At 38.5% G+C, this 17498-nt stretch overlaps 1 long non-coding RNA gene across 1 annotated transcript in view; it reads right to left on the bottom strand.

Annotated features, from left to right (window-relative positions):
- The window catches only part of LOC138839202 (uncharacterized), a 49817-nt gene extending 37551 nt beyond the window's left edge, over positions 1 to 12266 (bottom strand). The window contains exon 1 of the long non-coding RNA XR_011375911.1: positions 11995 to 12266. This is a non-coding gene — a long non-coding RNA (uncharacterized lncRNA). The remainder of the gene's footprint in view (positions 1 to 11994) is intronic.
- Between the last annotated feature and the right edge of the window lie 5232 nt (positions 12267 to 17498).

Raw genomic sequence — 17498 nt, forward strand, 5'->3', positions numbered from 1 at the left:
GTGAGGGGTTTGGGTGTGAAGGAAAAACGTGAGAAAAAATGAGAGAGGGCATAACAAGTTTGAAAAGTTATGTATTCACTGCCTTACAATTGCTAACCCACATCACTTTCACATTAAAATTAAATTTAAAAAATAAGCTGCATGAAATAAAATTTCACTGTATTGGTATAGTAAATATTATTCTTTATGTAGTAACTTTTTAAAAATTCAGTGCTATTTGGCATATAATTTGAATTAATTACCCCTTCTTTATCAGAGGCCATCAACTTGAATGTTATCCAACTAGAAAATTTTTTCACAATATACTTGCCAATATTTTCAAAAAAGAATAAATTAGTACTTTCTCATACTAAAACCGGAAAACATTTAATTCTATGGAAACCCATAACTTTTAAAAGTAAATAAGTTGTTAAGAGGACAGAATATGTGTGTTCTTCAAAATTCCTATGACTAATAACTACTCACTTTCAAATTCTCAACATTCCATACCTGAGAGATTCAAAATAGTTCCTGTTTCCATGTTATGTAATTCTGCAATAGATGCATTTTCCAATGGGGTGTTACAGATTGAGAAGTGAACAGAAAAATAGCCACATTCTGGTATAGGATAAAACTATAAAGCACCGGTTATAATTAATTCTTTAAGAGTAAGCAATTTTTTATCAGATTAAGCTATTATTTCTATGAACATCAATCCCAAAATTTATGCCATAAAGTCATCCTAGACCAACAGTTTCCAACTTGTAGGGTGCACCTCAAAATTCCCTTAATTCACATCACAAATAGATTATCTGTATTGGGAAAAATATTACACCTTGCTAATGTTGTGCCCTCCGTGTTCCGGAAAGAACACCACAACATACTGGGTTGCATCATTTTTCCTCCACTGGTATTCTTGCAAATATTATTTATATTTATACTTTTTTACTATCATAGATATTCAGGATGCTAAAGATTGGAAGATTACAGTTCAAAGCCCACCCAGGCAGGAAGGTTCCCTAGATTCTTATCTCCAATAAACTTCTCAGCAAAAGCCAGACACAAGTGGTACTGAGGTTGAAGTGGTAGGGCACAAGCCTTGAGCTTAACAGGCTCAGACACAGTGTCCAGGTCCAGAGTTCAAGCCCTATGACAAAGCAATAAAACAAAAACAAAAATAAAAACAAACCCAAATCCTAGCATTTTTCTCACTGTATACAGAGGCACGTAATTAAGGAAATTGCTTCCTGGGTTACATACAGGTAGAAGAAAGAAGATGTCACACAATTATTCTCTTCATACCATGTTATATTAAAGCCTCAAAAATTGCTTTTTCTAAATTTATAAATTAATATCATCAATTTCTTGGCAACTCTGTCTAAATTATTCACATTATCATTTTCTACATGAAGTTAGAATTATCTATTAACTGAGTTCTAATTATAACTCGCTTGAAACAATATGCTAGGTAAATAGAATGCAAGAAACATCTGTAAATTTGTCAATTAAACCCTCTACCTAAAAAGAATTTTGTAGTATCCTATAGAATATGAAATTACAAATGAAACCAAAATATTTTTTGAAGTCTAAACTCCAATTTAGCAAGATCTATAAAGACCTACATTAGGTAATCTTTGCTATTCCTCCAGGCTTAAGCTTTTGTAATCCTTCATCCTTTCCTTGGAATCTAACAGAATGATGATTACTTACTTTTTCAAATTTTGGATGGGAATCATGAACCACTTTGCATCTAGGAATGTTCTGTAATGAAGAGCGCATTTAAAACACAACTGAGGAGGGGCTGGGAAGGTGGCTTAGTGGTAGAGCACTTGCCTCGAATGCATGAAGCCCTGGGTTCAATTCCTCAGCACAACATAAGGAAAAAGGAAAAAAAGCTGGAAGTGGCGCTGTGGCTCAAGTGGTAGAGTGCTAGCCTTGAGCTCAAGAGATGAGGGACAGTGCCCAGGCCCAGAGTTCAGGCCCCACAACCGGAACCAAAAAAAAAAAAAAGAGTAAAAAAATAAAAAATAAATAAAACAAAACTGAGGATTAGTTGTATTTCAATAGAAAACTTGGCTTCTCAAAACATAATGAAAAAATTAGCCCAAATTTCCAACTGTGTATTCCTTTCTTGTTTTGTTTGTTTCATTAAGACAAAATTATACTACCTGGTCCAGCGAAGTTCTCAGTAGTAATTCCAGTCTCTAATCTCCTGTCAGTTTGGGTGCTAGAATTCAAGGCTTATATCACATTGCCCCACCATAGTTTCTTGGTTTATTTCTTTATCTGTTTGTTTGTTTGTTTATTTATTTTGGGGTCCAGTAATGGGGCCTGAAATTTGGGCCTGAATGCTGTCCCTCAGCTCTTCAGCTCAAGTCTAGTGCTCTACTACTTGAGCCACAGAGCCACTTCTGGCTTTTTTCTTTTTGCTTATGTGGTGCTGAGCAATCAAACCCAGGGCTTCATGCATGCAAGGCAAGCACTCTACCACTGAGCCACCTTCCCAGCCCCTTCTTGGTTTATTTAATCTAGATACAGACTATCAATTCTGAACTTTTCCAGTGATATTATCCACTAGACTTCTCAGACTGTTCATGCACTATTTTCAAAGATGTTCTAACATTTGACACAGGGTATGAACATTTTCAAATGCACCTGCCGGGTCTCTGATTCATTCCTCCATGGATCCTATCCCTTTAATATTGATTACTTGACTCTCTTACTATCTATGGTCCCTACTTATGTAATATTCTCAAACTTTTTTGAAGAAAGTTCACTTTAGTATTTTAATTTTAAAAATTAATTTCTAATTTTAAAAATTACCACTTGATTCTAGTCTCACTCAGGACATACTTTCTATTATTTTCTAACTTTTCTACATATTCTGAGAGTTGCTTCATTTGTGTATATGTGTGTGCACATATAAGTGCCTCTGTGTGTATGTGTATGTTTATGTGTATGTATGCAAAAGCCTCAAGCTCTTATTCATCATTCTTGCTCATGACTGTTATTCCATCACCTGAGCCATTCTTCCAATCTAGCTTTTGGCTGGTTAATTACAGATAGTGTCTCAAACACTGTTCTGCCCAGGCTGGATGCAATCTGAACTTCCCAGACTCCTTTACATACTTAGGTTTCATTTATCCAGTAGAAACAACTTTTAAACTACAAACATTTTTGTGAGTGTAAAGTCTAAGCTGTAACCCAGATTTTTAACTCAAGAATTCATATAAAGATAGATGAACATACACATTACATATGTTGAATGTACACGGTTAGAAATGTGATCTTAAGCTGGGTGGTGGTGAGATCTGAGGATTGGGGTTCAAAGCCAGCCCAGGTAGGAAAGTCCAGGAGACTCTTTTCTCCAATTTACTGCAAGAAAACTGGAAGCCGCACTGTGGATAAAGTGGTAGAGCATTAGCCTTGAGCGGAATAGCAGAGGGACAGTGCCCAGGCCCAGAATTCAAGTGCCAAGACCACCACCAACAAAAAATATATAAGTAAAGGAAAGAAAAAAATGTGATCTTATCCACCAGTTGATGGCTAGTATAATCCCTGCTCTCTCAAGATGGAATTTTTTCCTTATTAAATCCATATCTGACTTGCATTGGAAACAGAATTATTCTTCCATTCTAATTTCTACAAAGTTGTGTCATTAGCAAGCGTGATTAGGAAGGGAGTGGCCTCATACTTCGGGTTCCACATAGGAGTAATGCTTTCTCTATATCACTCTCATAAATCTACATATTGGACTTGGCTTTATTGTTTCAATGTGGTCTTATTTGTGGAGTCTTCTATAGTGTATTGAACCTTTATACTTAAACACAGAATTTCTCTTTCTCTTATTATTGCTATAGTTAACACGAGTTAACAAATTCATGTACACTTGGGAAATAATGTGCAGCACATATACTCACAAAAAAAATGATCTAGGAACCTTCTTCCTCTTTAAAATTCCCCTTAATTTACAGAGAATTTACAAATTTTGAATTCAATATACTCATGAATAATGTATTTATAAGAAATATAAATTTCATATTTTCTCTTTACTAAGTTGTCTCTGAAATACGTGTTACATCAGGTCCAAATGTGTTCTTGTGTTATTTCGGTGAAGCCAGAAATCATTCATTATACCTCAAGCAGCACCATAGATTGTTCCTGGAAGTAACTGTTACTGGATATGGAAACTGATCCCAGTAGAGGAATGGAACATAGAGTATTGACAAAGTTCAAGTTAACTTGTGCTTTCCTTTATACTGTAAACGAAGAGAATCTGAAGGCTTGAAGGAAACTTTGTCCCTGAATTTTTCTAGTGTGTTTTTACTTATATATAATTTTTCTGTAAACTTCTAGTTGAGAGTATTACAAAAAGATATAATGTGCCATTTGATGGCCAGCATAGAACAAAAAGAAATAACGTTGTTTTAAATATGTTCTTCTTCAGGGGCTGGGAAGTTGGCTCTGTGGTAGTGCACTTGCCTTGCATGCCTGAGGCCCTGGGTAAACTTCCTCAGCACCACATAAGCAAAAATAAGCCAGAAGTGGTGCTGTGGCTCAAGTAGTAGAGCGCTAGCCTTGAGTTGAAGAGCTGAGGTAAAGCACCCAGGCCCAGAGTTCAGGCCCAAGACTGGACCCCCCCAAAAAAAATTCTACTGCAATGAAACAAAGACATGGATGTTTTATAGTGTTTTTTGGATGGATATTTCACCCCGAGATGATTCTTTTGTTGCAGAAGTCAGTTATCAATTACTTTAGTTTGGTCCTGAGTTCTCCAGAGCAATAAGGATTCCAAAAAAGCATCCAGTGCGTATGATCAGCAAAAGGAGCCATTTCTCAGACCAATACTCCTTTAAGGAGGGTCCAATGAAATATCTGTTTTTTTGTTTGCTTTTGTGTTTAGCTTGTGTTGGTTCTGGGGCTTGAAGCCAGAGGCTGAACCCTGTCCCTGAACAGTTTTCTTTCCTGCTCACCTACCCCCAAAGCTAGTACTCTACTGCTTGAACCAAAACTCCACTTCTGGCTTTTTTGCTGTGTAATTACAAATAAGAGTTTGACAGCCTCTCCTGCCTGGTTTGGCTTTAAACTAAGATAGTAAGAAAGCCAAGTGACATCAACTGTATAGACTTCTCTTTTCAAACGAGAAATATTAGATGAAGTTTATTGTAAAGCTAATATTTTACAAGTTTTTTTCTTTCTTTATTATTGTGAGCATAACGTATAGAGGAGTTACAATTACATGGGCAAGATAACGAGTACATTTCTTATCAATCATTGTTGCCTCCTCTTTGTTTCCTCTTCCCATCCCTTCCCATATTCCCCCCTCCCCAAACCCGATCCTTCCCCCCACCAATGTTGTAAAGTTCGTTTTTCGACATAATGACTTGTAAATCTCATTGTTGAAATGGGTCCACCTGTATCCCTTGTTAAATGATTTGTTTTTAGAGCATATGTCCAGAAAAGAATCCATAACATAACTCAGCAAAAGTAGGTGCACTGAATCATTTTGGAATTTTTTTGTTTGGGAAGATTATTGAACTTGTCATTCCTTTTGGGGAAACTTAAAGTCATATTTCACCTTTTTGTTGGTTGTGGGGCTTGAACTCTGATCCTGGGTGCTAAGCTAGAACATGACCTCCGGGTTTCTGGTGGTTAAGTGAAGGTTAGGGTCTCGTGGACTTTCCTGACCAGGCTGGCTTTGAACCACAATCCTCTGGTCTCAACCTCCTGAGTAGCTAGGATTACAGGAGTAAACCACCAGCACCTGGCTCATAGTTGCATTTATGTGCACTGAATGACACTGTGTAGAAAAAGAATGGAAATTTTAACCAAATGATATTGCAGCAATTCAGAAAAATTGAAGTAGCAATAAATATGTCCTCCTTTCCATTTTGTTACATTAATGACTGATGAGCTATGGGACCCTTACATTAGCATCCTGTGCCATCTGTATAGGTGTATTTAGTATCAGGAAATGTTCATAGAGAAATATAGAAAGAATAAGATTTTTAGAAAGCAAAGGAGATAAGGTATGAAAGAATAGCTTAGAAGGAGATACATTTATCACACAGAGATTAAGAGCTAGCCTAAGAGATTTAGAATGCTAAAGGCAATGAGGAACAGCCTAGCTAACAATTAGTTCTACAATAACCAAAAATGGTTCTCAAGAACAGTTTCTGGTATACCTTAATTACTATCATTTATTCCTTCTATCTGGAGTTATTCCTTATTTTCTTTCACAACTATTAATTAACCTCTGCATTTTTGGTGCCATAACTGTCCAAAAAGTTTTCAAAGTCACACATAGCCTACCATTCCCTTTGTGATTAACAGTGACGACACAAATCCTGGAATGGTTGAATTTCCAGAATTAAACGTTACCTGACATCTAAGCACATCCCTGGCATTAATTGCTGTGACTTAATGAACAAGATTTTTTCAACACAGTATCCTCATATAAGTAAAGTACATGAATTAGGAACTGTTGTCAGGGGTCAGTATGGAAGGAGCAATTATATATTCCAAGTGTGGGTTATTTATTTTGCATTTACTAACTGAATGTTTTTGTGTTCTTTTGATTTGATTTGTTTTTGTTCTTTTTGCCAGTAGAGGGGCATAAACTCAGGGGTAGGGAATTTTCCTGAGCTTTTTTTCTCTTGCTCAATGCTAGCTCTCTATCATTTGAGGCACAGCACCACTTCCAGTGGTTTTGTGTGTGTGTATGTGTTACTAAGGAATTGAACCCAGGGTTTCATGGATGCTAGGCAAACACCGTACCATAAAGCCACATTCCCGGAGCCCTAAATAACTTTCTTAAGATGGCATTACATTTTCATTCTGTAAATACATATCATAATTTTGGCCAGGTGCTAGAAAATGATGTAGAAAGCAATGCAATACAATAAGTCTAGTAAGGCTGGATGGACAATGAATAACTGTTACCGTCTATCCAGGTAACAGAAGGGCTTATCTCATGGAGCTGTTTCAACAAGCTGAGACAGCTCCTGACCCACAGCCAACCTCCAGAATGAGAGGGCCAACCTTGGGTTCCAGCCACATGGGGATGCTGGGCCCCCTCCTCCAGCACCCATTTGACCAGTTCTTGTGAAAGAGAGAGAGAAAAAAAGTCAGAATTACAATTAAGTCTGGTGCCAGTGGCTCAGAATTCTAATCCTAACTACACAGGACGCTGAGATATGAGGATCATGGTTCATAACCAGCCCAGGCAGGAACGTCTGTGAGACTCTTATCTCCAAAGAACCACCAGAAAATCAAAAGTAGTGTTGTGGGCACAAGTGGTAGAACACTAGCCTTTTGCTGAGGCTTTTGGGAACATGGCCCATGCCTAGAGTTCTAGCCCCACGACCGACAAGAAGTGGACTTCCTACCACAAGAAGCGGACTGAATAGCACCCATTGTCCTAGGGAGCATTTTAGCAAAGTCAGGCAGAGCTTCCTCTGAAGTTGAAGTCATAAGTAGGTCACCTGGCTTCTCTCTGCCTTGGTATCTCCAGCTGCAAAACTCAACACAGTGAAGTATCCTCTTCCTCATGGGGATAGGGTAATGATGAGAGAGAGCCATGTTTTCTTTCATAATCCCACATCTGTTGCACAATTAATAACAGGCCCTGCCTGAGCCCTTTCTGGCTATCTTCCTGTCATTTCCTCACAGAATTGCCGAGAACCTTATCTGAAGACTATTCCCTCTGTTCCTAGCCATGCTCCAGAGATCCCTCTGTATAAATCCCTTGTTTCCTCACAACTGTCCTGTGAGGAGAATGAGGTCTGATTGTTACGAACCAACCCAGACCTTCACCAGTGGTTCAAGAATCGTCTGCTGTGATTTTTCTGCTTGCTCAAACTGACTTAAGAAATCATTAAACCACAGGAAAATCAAACACAAGTAGACCAGAGTCTCCAACAAGAGACAGGTTAAGAACACAAGGGAGATACAGGATCTTCCCATCCCCCACAAAAAAATCAAAGAACTCTTTTTTTGTACCTTTTACAATTTTTTTCTAAAAGTTTTTTTTTTAATTTTTAATTTTTTACTTTAATTTTTTTCTATTAATTTTTTTCTTCCTCCCATAATTTTATCAATTTTCAGAAACATTGAAGTAATACCTTGCATTCTCTCTGGCCACAAGGGAAAAAAATTAAAACTCAAAAGGAAAAGCCACCAGAGAAAATCATGTAACACACTGGAACAACACACTGCTGAATCACGAGTGGGTCATTGAAGAGATTAGAAAAGAAATTCAAATGTTGATGAAAACACAAATTACCAGCTCCTTTGGGACACAGCAAAGGCAGTACTCACAGGCAACTTTATAGCTGTGAGTTCATACATCAACGAATTGGAGAGATCTGAAACCAACCATTTAATATGACATCTGAGTCTCCTTGAAAAAGAGCAGCAAGATGATCCCCAATCCAGTAGATGGTAAGAAATAATTAAAATTAAATCATAATTAAATGAATTAGAATCCAAACAAAATCATAGAAAGAATCAACAAAACAAAGATTTGTTACTTCCAAAAAATTAACAAAATTGAAAGACTCTTAGAAAATCTTATAAGAAAAAGAAGAGAACACACCCAAATAAATAAACTCAGAGATGAGAATGGAAACATTACCACAGAAACAACCAAGATTCTGAATATTATTAGGGAATACTTCTCAAAACTTTATGCTAATAAGTTTGAGAACTTGGCAGAAATGGACCTTTTCCTAGCAAATATTGACATGCCAAAACTAAACCAAGATGAGTTATACCATCCTAACAGGCCCATATCAAGCATTGAAATAGAAACATCAATAACACACCTTCCATCTAAGAAAAGCCCAGGACCAGGTGGCTTTACAGCATAATTCTATAAGCCCTTGAAAACACAGCTCATACCAATACTCCTCCAAATCTTCAATGAAATTGAAAGAGAAAGTTCACTACTGAACTCATTCTATGAAGCCATAATAACCCTCATGCCCAAACCAGGCAGGGACACATCACAGAAAGATAACTATAGACCCATTTATTTGATGAACATTGATACAAAACTTCTCAACAAAATGTTGGCCAATCAAATTCAACAATTCATCCAAAAAATTCTACACCTTGATCAAACAGGATTCATTTCAGGGATGCAAAGCTGGGTCAATATACGCAAATCAATTAATATAATTCATCACATCAACAGGAGCAAAGATAACAACCACCTGGTTATCTCAATAGATGCAGGAAAAGCATTTGACAAGATCCAACGCCCCTTTATGATGATGGTTATGGAAAAATTAGGAATCCATGGAACTTTCCTCAATGCAATAAAGACTATATATGACAAACCTACAGCCAGCATTATACTTAATGGTGAAAAACTAAAGCCATTTCCTCTTAACTCAGGAACGAGACAAGAAGGTCCACTCTCACCACTTCTCTTCAATCTAATATTAGAATGCCTAGCTACAGGAATAAGACGAGATGCAAACATAAAGGGATCCAAATAGGGAAAGAAGAAGTGAAACTCTCCCTCTTTGCAGATGTCATGATCTTGTATTTAAAGAATCCAATATACTCCACTCCCAAATTACTCAAGCTGATTCAAAACTTTGGCAAATTATCAGGGTATAAAATTAACCCCTCAAAATCAATGGCTTTTCTGTATACCAACAATGAGAAAAGTGTGGCTGAAATTAGGAAAGCATCTACATTCGTAATATCCCCACAAAAAATAAAATACCTGGGAATTAACTTAACCAAAAAAGTGAAGGAACTCTATGATGAAAATTTTAAAAACCTGAAAAAGGAAATCAAAAGAGATCTTAAAAAGTGGCAAAAACTCCCATGCTCATGGATTGGAAAGATAAACATCGTGAAAACTGCAATCCTTCCCAAGGCTCTCTACAAATTCAGTGCGATACCTATCAATATTCCAACCTCATTCTTCAAAGAAAGAGAAGAGGCAATCTAATAATTCATAGAGGATAATAAAAGACCCCGAATAGCAAAACGATCCTCAACAGAAAAAACTGTGCTTGAGGAATATCATACCAAATTTCAAACTCTACTACAAAGCAATTGTAATCAAAACAGCTTGGTACTGACATAAGAACAGACCTCAGGACCAATGGAATACAATTGAAATCCCCGAAATGAACCTACAGACATATAGCCAACTACCCTTCAATAAGGGAGCTAAAATAATAGAATGGAAGAAAGACAGCCTCTTCAGTAAAGGGTGCTGGAAAATTTGGTTAACTACTTATAGAAAACTAAAGTTAGATCCGAATATATCACCCTGCACCAGAATCAACTCCAAATAGATCAACAACCTCGGAGACAAATCAGACACTCTGAAAACATTGCAGGATGGAATAGGAGAAATCCTAGGTCTCCTTGGCACTGGTTGAATTTTTTTAATAGAGACCCAGAAACACAAGAAATCAAAGAAAGGTTGGACAAATGGGATTGCACAAAGTTGCAGAGCTTCTGCATGGCAAAGGACATAGTTAGCAAGATCAATAGAAAGCCCACGGATTGGGAGAAAATCTTCACTAGCCATACTAGAGACAAGGGTCTCATATCTAAAATATACTTGGAACTCAAAAAATTAAATCCCCCAACAACAAATCCTCAAAGAAACAACTGCCCAATAAATAAGGCTAAAGCCTTAAAGAGAAACTTCTCTGAAGAGGAAAGAAGGATGGTCAATAGACAAATGAAGAAATGCTCAACCTCTCTAGCCATAAAAGAAATGCAAATCAAAACAACATCGAGATACCACCTCACCCCAGTTAGAATGGCTATAATGAAGAACTCTGATAACAGATTCTGGAGGGGATGTGGACAGAAGGGAACCTTACTTCATTGTTGGTGAGAGTGTAAATTTGTTCAACCTCTTTTGAAAGCTCTATGGAGGTTCCTCAAAGCACTCAACATAGAGCTCCCCTATGATCCAGCAATCCCACTTTTGGGCACTTACCCAAATATTTACAAAGAAGACCACACTAAAGCTACCAGCACAACTATGTTTATTGCAACCTTTTTTACCATAACTAAGATATGGAAGCAACCCAGATGCCCTTCGGTAGATGAATGGATCAAAAAATTGGGTTATATATACACAATGGAATTCTAAGCCTCCATCAGAATGAATGACATTGCTCTATTTGTTAGGACATGGAAAGACTTGGAAAATATTATATTAAGTGAAGTAAGCCAGAACCACAGAAAGATAGGTCCCATGGTTTCCCTTATTTGCAATAACTAGTATATATCTGAGTCAAGCATAAAAGTTCAGCTAAATACATATTAGTGAAAAGAACCCTAATATATCTATTCAATTTTTTTTCTTTCATACGATTGTTTCTAGTACATTCATAAGATTTATTTATTTGTTGCTTTTTATATCCCTCCTCCACGGTATAATCCCTGCTTTCACTGTATTTGATGTTGTTATAATTTATGGAGGGGAAGGGAAAAAACAAATCGTTGAAATAGGGATTAAAGTTGGACCCATTGCAACAATGAGACGTAGAAGTGGTATGTAGAAAATGAACTTGACAACTCTGGTAGGGGGAGGGGGAGGATCGGATAGGGGGTGGGGGAAGGATGGGATGGGAAGGGGAAACAAAGGAGGAGGCTACAATGCTTGATAAGATATGTCCTCATAACTTGCCCATGTAATTTTAACCCCTCTGGACAGTATTTTCACAATTAAAAAAAAACTCGGCTGCTGTGGAGTAAATGTTTGAGATAATCCATCTAAATTGATGACTGTGCATGTTGCTACATGTCTACCACCCCAACTACAGATGACCAGGCCCGGTGGAGCATACCTGTCACAGATAGGAGGACATCAATCCAGCCCAGCCAGAGCATATAGAGGCTCTGTTTTAGAAATGCCCAAAACAGAAAGGTGGCTCCTCAGAGCCAGGGAGAGGAAACAAGTAGCGGGTCTTGGTGCCCTCAGAGGGGTGTCCGACCCAGTGTAGGGGTGGTTTTGGGGCAGCCACTCACATGTGCTCCTGGGGGAAGTTGCTTGAGGCTGCTCCAGGTGGGGCGAATGGGAATGGCAGTGGCATTGCAGACACATGTCCTCAGAGAACCAAGGCCTTTGACCAAGTTGGGGCTTTACACAGCCTGGCAGGGTGCCATTGCCTGGTTTGAAATTCTGAACCTTGGAAGGCGGGGGGCGGGGGGCTGGGGACTAGGCAGGCATCTCAATTTCCTTCTCTATTCCAGTCGCCTTGAGGCTCTTCTCACCACTCAACCATCTATACCTTCCTCAACTGCTGGTAGTGTTGTAAACTAACAGAGGGAATCCTGGTGCTACCAGGCAGCATGGAATGTGGGCGTGGCCGCCATTCTTGTATCTCATTGGTCAGAAAGAACAATGAAAGAATGGGGGTGTGGCCAGAATCCTGTGATGCAAACAGCATGGGCGGAGTCAAGAAGATAGCAGCTCCCCCAGCCCTTTTCCCAGGGAACAATGTCCAATTCAGTTGGAGACAATAGGGTGACCTGCTTTAGCCGCATGGCTGCACAGATCATTGTGTATGGCTGTTTGTTCCCAGTCCCAGACCATGAACTGAGGATATGGGCACAGTCTGTGAGCTGCTTTTGCTCAAGGCTGGCCATCCACACTAGAGCCACAGGGATTCTGGCTTTATTGGCACTGAAGTTGGACTTTCCTGCCTAGTGTGACTTCGACCATGATCCACCCATCACAGCCTTGTAAGTATCAAGGAAGACTGTTGAGGGCCACTGGTGCCTGCCTAATCATTGATCTTACTGATGTTCTTGGACAGACTGATAAGTTCCCTACCCTCCTGTTTAAGTGGCAGGAGCTATAGCCCACAGTTGGAATCCTGGTCCAGCCACCTCAAAATGGAAGGAGATCCTAAGAAACTTATTCTTGTCCATATGATTACCAATAGAATATGATGTATGTCATGATTGAAAGAGCAGTCCTTGAATGATTCTAGGATAAATTTATATAGAATTATTTTATAGGACACTGATCGATGTTAGTTAATGCTTTATGAAGCATTTAAACAATCACATTCATAAAATGGAGGCATAATGAAATACCTAAGAATTACTATACTATTACATAATATAAAGGTGACATTTTTCTGCCAGGACTGGGATTGGAACCTATAGTCTTGGAAACTCTGTTGCACTGTGTGGGAAGGGGAAGCTGGCCTCCTTGAAGTCAAGAAATACAAGTCGGTTCTTTAGGCCTGAAACAGATCCCCACCACTAGAAAACATCCTATTCATGTACAATTTACATATATGATTCATATTTACATACATATGTTGACTCCATATTGCATTCAGTGCAATTATTTTATTTGTTTTATTCATGTATTGACCATTTATTTTGATTATTATGGCACATAAAACATTGATTACATAAGATATAGGTCTGCATATGTATTCCACTTCATACCCGACACTCAGGACTTTCACAGAAAAGGAAAACATGCGTCGCCATCAACTTCTTACTCCACAATTCATTTTTAGGGAATGCTGGCAACTGATCTCACAGCCACAAGCCTATTAGGCCCAATTCATGAATGGGTGAGTGTCAGCACGCCATCCTGGGGCAAATTGAGCTGAAAGGCTATAACCAGGACCTGAGATCAAGGCCCAGGTGTTAGCAAAATAAGAACAGATTGACCTGCAGATGGAAGTATTTATATGTATTTATATATATTTCTATGTATTTATATAGAGTGTTAAAGATGTCTATATATTACTCAGTTATATAGAATACATTCCTACCAATTCCTGGGTATTAATAATGCGTCCATGTCATTAATGTTATTGTTTTCATCCTTATACTATTAATGAAATCAATCAGTGTCCTGAAATTATTGCATTCCTGTAAGTAATAATATTCTTTTTATGCTTCATAAATACTAAATAAAAATCAATTAGCCTCCTGAAATGATGCTGCCTAAATTTATAGTAGCATCATTCATGATCAACTCATTGAACATTGACATTGATAACATTCCATTGTTCTTCCTATGGTTGGGAACAATTTTCTTAGTATATCCTGCCATTGGTTGGTGTTAGGAGGGGGATTCGAAATCAGGGCCTATGTTGCCAAGTGGGCCTATGGGTTCCCAGATAGTCTGGCAGCCTTCAGCAATGCAAGGTAAAGTATCCTTTGCAACAGTGTCATTCAGACCCATGAGGGTCACCTTGCAAAGGAAGGAAACATAAAAAGGCCACATTTTTCTGTGCATTGCTTTCCCTGCAAGATCTGAGGGTCTAGGATCCCAGAAGCAGCTGTAGGTCTAGTCGCTGCACCCCAGCCTAGGGTGATCCAAGTTGAGGCAGAGTTGCCACAAACTGACTTCAAGCCCATACTGAGAAAAGTAAAATAAAAAATTAACTCACTGGCTTGCAATTCGTGATGTTTAATCTTCCAAGCTTTAAATTTGAACTCAGGATCTGGGTAAATCTGCAGCAATGTGGATGAAGGAGAAGATCACTGTACTTGAATATAAGAAAGTCAGACCTGGGAAGATGGTGGAGAAGCTGGAGTCTAAACGAGCTCTCACATAGAAAGCACTTTTAGAGTTCCAGTGAACAGTCCTAAGCCAGAGAATCACACCAAGTGTGCCATCACAGGACAGAGAGTCAGGCTAGAGAGGGAAAATCCAGGCAAGGAGACAGATCTGAGCTCTTGTGAGCAGCTGCCGCAGTGGCGGCAGCAGTGGCAGCTGCAACTGCAGGCGCCATACCTGAGCCACACAAAGTCCGGGACAAAGGAGCCAGATGCAGCAGGTGAGCGGATTCTACTCAAAACCAGCAAGAACCGACAAGGAGCAGATATCTTCATCCTGCAGTTCACAGACCAGAGACGACCCAGGAACCAAGACTCAGCGTGAGTAGAAGCCTGATGTCCTCACTCCTTCTCAGGGAGAAGAGGAGGGAATGCCACCCCTCCCCCCCTACTGGAGATCTCCATCTTGGATACTGACAAAGAGCTCCAAATCAAGCCTTGGAATAAAATGAATCATTTAGCAGGTCATAAGAACTTAACGGCATTGTGACCTGCCAGACTCAGCTCCACCCAGGGAAAAGTCACCCAGCTTGGGTGCCAGCCCTAGTAGTGGCATTCTTCACTGGGTAATCAGAGCCAGAGGCTGGCCCTCCCTACAGAAGCCTCGACAATCAATTGAAATTCAGTAAAAAGAAACCCGAGAATGGCTCCAGGCTGGGCTTTGTGAGTCTTTCACAAACTAGCCACCAGGAAAAAGCTACTGCTTGTTGAAAGGCCTCAACTCTACCCAGAACCTAGCCTCATCACTGCATCTCCCACTTTTGTGATACTCAAAGCAGATCTGACTCCCATTGAACTAGCCTGGGAGGAGGATCACAAAATCCTGGGTAAAGCAGAGCATTTTTCTGCCTGTTAGAATAAACTGACTTAAGAAACCAACCAAGCCAAAGGACCAAAAGCAGACAAGAGACTCCAACAAGAGGCTGGTTACGGACACAAGGGAGATCCAGGATTTTTTCCCACCCCTCTGCAAAAAATCAAAGATTTTTTTTTCTTCTTCTTCTTCCTTTTTTTTTTTTTTTGGTACCTTATATTAAAAAAATTTTCATTTCTAAAACTTTTTTTAATCATTAATTTTTGTCTTGATTGAAAAATAATGTTTTCCAGTAACTTTTTTTCCCTCTTACAATTTTTATTTTAGGGATACATGTGTGCATTTTTCCTTCTTTTTTGATGTCTTTCTCTTTTTTACTTATCTTTTTGTTTTTTGTTTAGCTCTACTGAACTTCGGATCTTTTTTTCTTCCTTTCTTATCCTTTTCATCTTTTCCTCTCTTTCGTTCTTCTTTATGGAATGTACCTCTTGTCCTGCACATCCTCAGATAAACCTGGAGTTGAATATTAGACCCTATCCTCCATTGTGTACACACTTAATCCACAAATTTATTACTCAATTCAATACCTCTGAGACATAAATTCCTTAATAGCAGTAATACTTCTTTATACCTATATAATATTTTAAGCATTTTATTTTTAAGTTTTCACATCTCCTTTATATCCCTCCCCTTCTCTCATTATATTCACAGTCTTCTTTAAATAGATTCTTGTTGAATTCCTGCATAATATTATTAATTTTTATTTTTCTATTTTTTCTGGTTTCTTTTCTTTTCCATTTCCCTTTCTTCATTTTTGCTCTCTCTCCACTTTCATCCTACCCAACCTATTTCCTGCTTTGAGATTAGGACTTAGTTAACACTCCCTGTGATTTCCGACATCAATCTATTCCTATTTTTTACCCACATCGCTCCCTAACCCTAATAATTTCTGGTTTTCCAAATTCTTCTTTGCGGTTCATAGCCCATTAACATATAGTTGTTTGATATTGAATAGATTTATCTGTTGAACTAGATTGTATCTGTTGAACTATTGTATCTGTAGACTATTGACTGTGCAAATTCAGAATTTGGTTGATGCTTGCCTTAAGAGAGTGTTCTAGCACAAAACTGGTGCTATTTTCATCTCAAATGGGCAGAGTAAGCCAGAAAAACACAAGAAAAATGGCAAGTCCGGGTATCTCAATTCCCAATCTTGATAATGAGGGGATAGAACAGGTAATGAATAATCAAGAGGAGAGTTCCCAAATAGCTCTACAAACACTGTTGGCAAACATGATAAATGAAAAGATTGAAAACTTACAAAGGACTCTGTATGAGCATGATAAGGAGAGAGAGGAGGCAATCCAAAAGTTTATACAGGAATATCATAAGTGTGAGGAAGCTACTCAAAAACTGATACAGGATTTGTCTGAGCAGCTTGAGAATACTCAAAGAGAAAGGGAGGAATGGCGTGAGCAGGCTGAGAACACTCAAAGAGAACTACAGGAATCCCACGAATGGGAGGAAGCTAATCAAAGAGTAATACAGGAATTGAGAGAGCAGAAAAAGAATACAAAAAGATCACTAAAGGCATTCATGGAATGCATTAACAATACACTGCTGAATCACGAGTGGGTCATGGAAGAGATTAGAAAGGAAATTCAAATGCTCATACTATTCAACAAAAATGAACACACAAATTACCAGCTCCACTGAGACATAGCAAAGGTAGTACTCAGAGTCAAGTTTATACCTCTGAGCTCCTACATCAACAAATTGGAGAGATCTGAAACCAACAATTTAATGACACATCTAAACCTCCTTGGAAAGAGCAGTTAGATAAACCCCAATCCAGTAGACAGAAAGAAATGATTAAAATTAAATCAGAATTAAATGAATTAGAATCCAAAAAAAACTATAAAAAGAATCAACAAAACAAAGAGTTGGTTCATCGAGAAAATTAACAAAATTGACAGACCCCTACCAAATCTTATCAGAAAAAGAAGAGAACACACCGAAATTAATAAACTCAGAGATGAGAATGGAAACATCACCACAGAAACAACCAAGATTCAGAACATTATAAGGGAATACTTCTCAAAACTTTAGGCTCATTAGTTTGAGA

The sequence above is a fragment of the Dipodomys merriami genome, unplaced genomic scaffold (assembly GCF_024711535.1).
Source record: "Dipodomys merriami isolate MVZ:Mamm:240054 unplaced genomic scaffold, mDipMer1.0.p SCAF_298, whole genome shotgun sequence".
NCBI lineage: Eukaryota > Metazoa > Chordata > Mammalia > Rodentia > Heteromyidae > Dipodomys > Dipodomys merriami.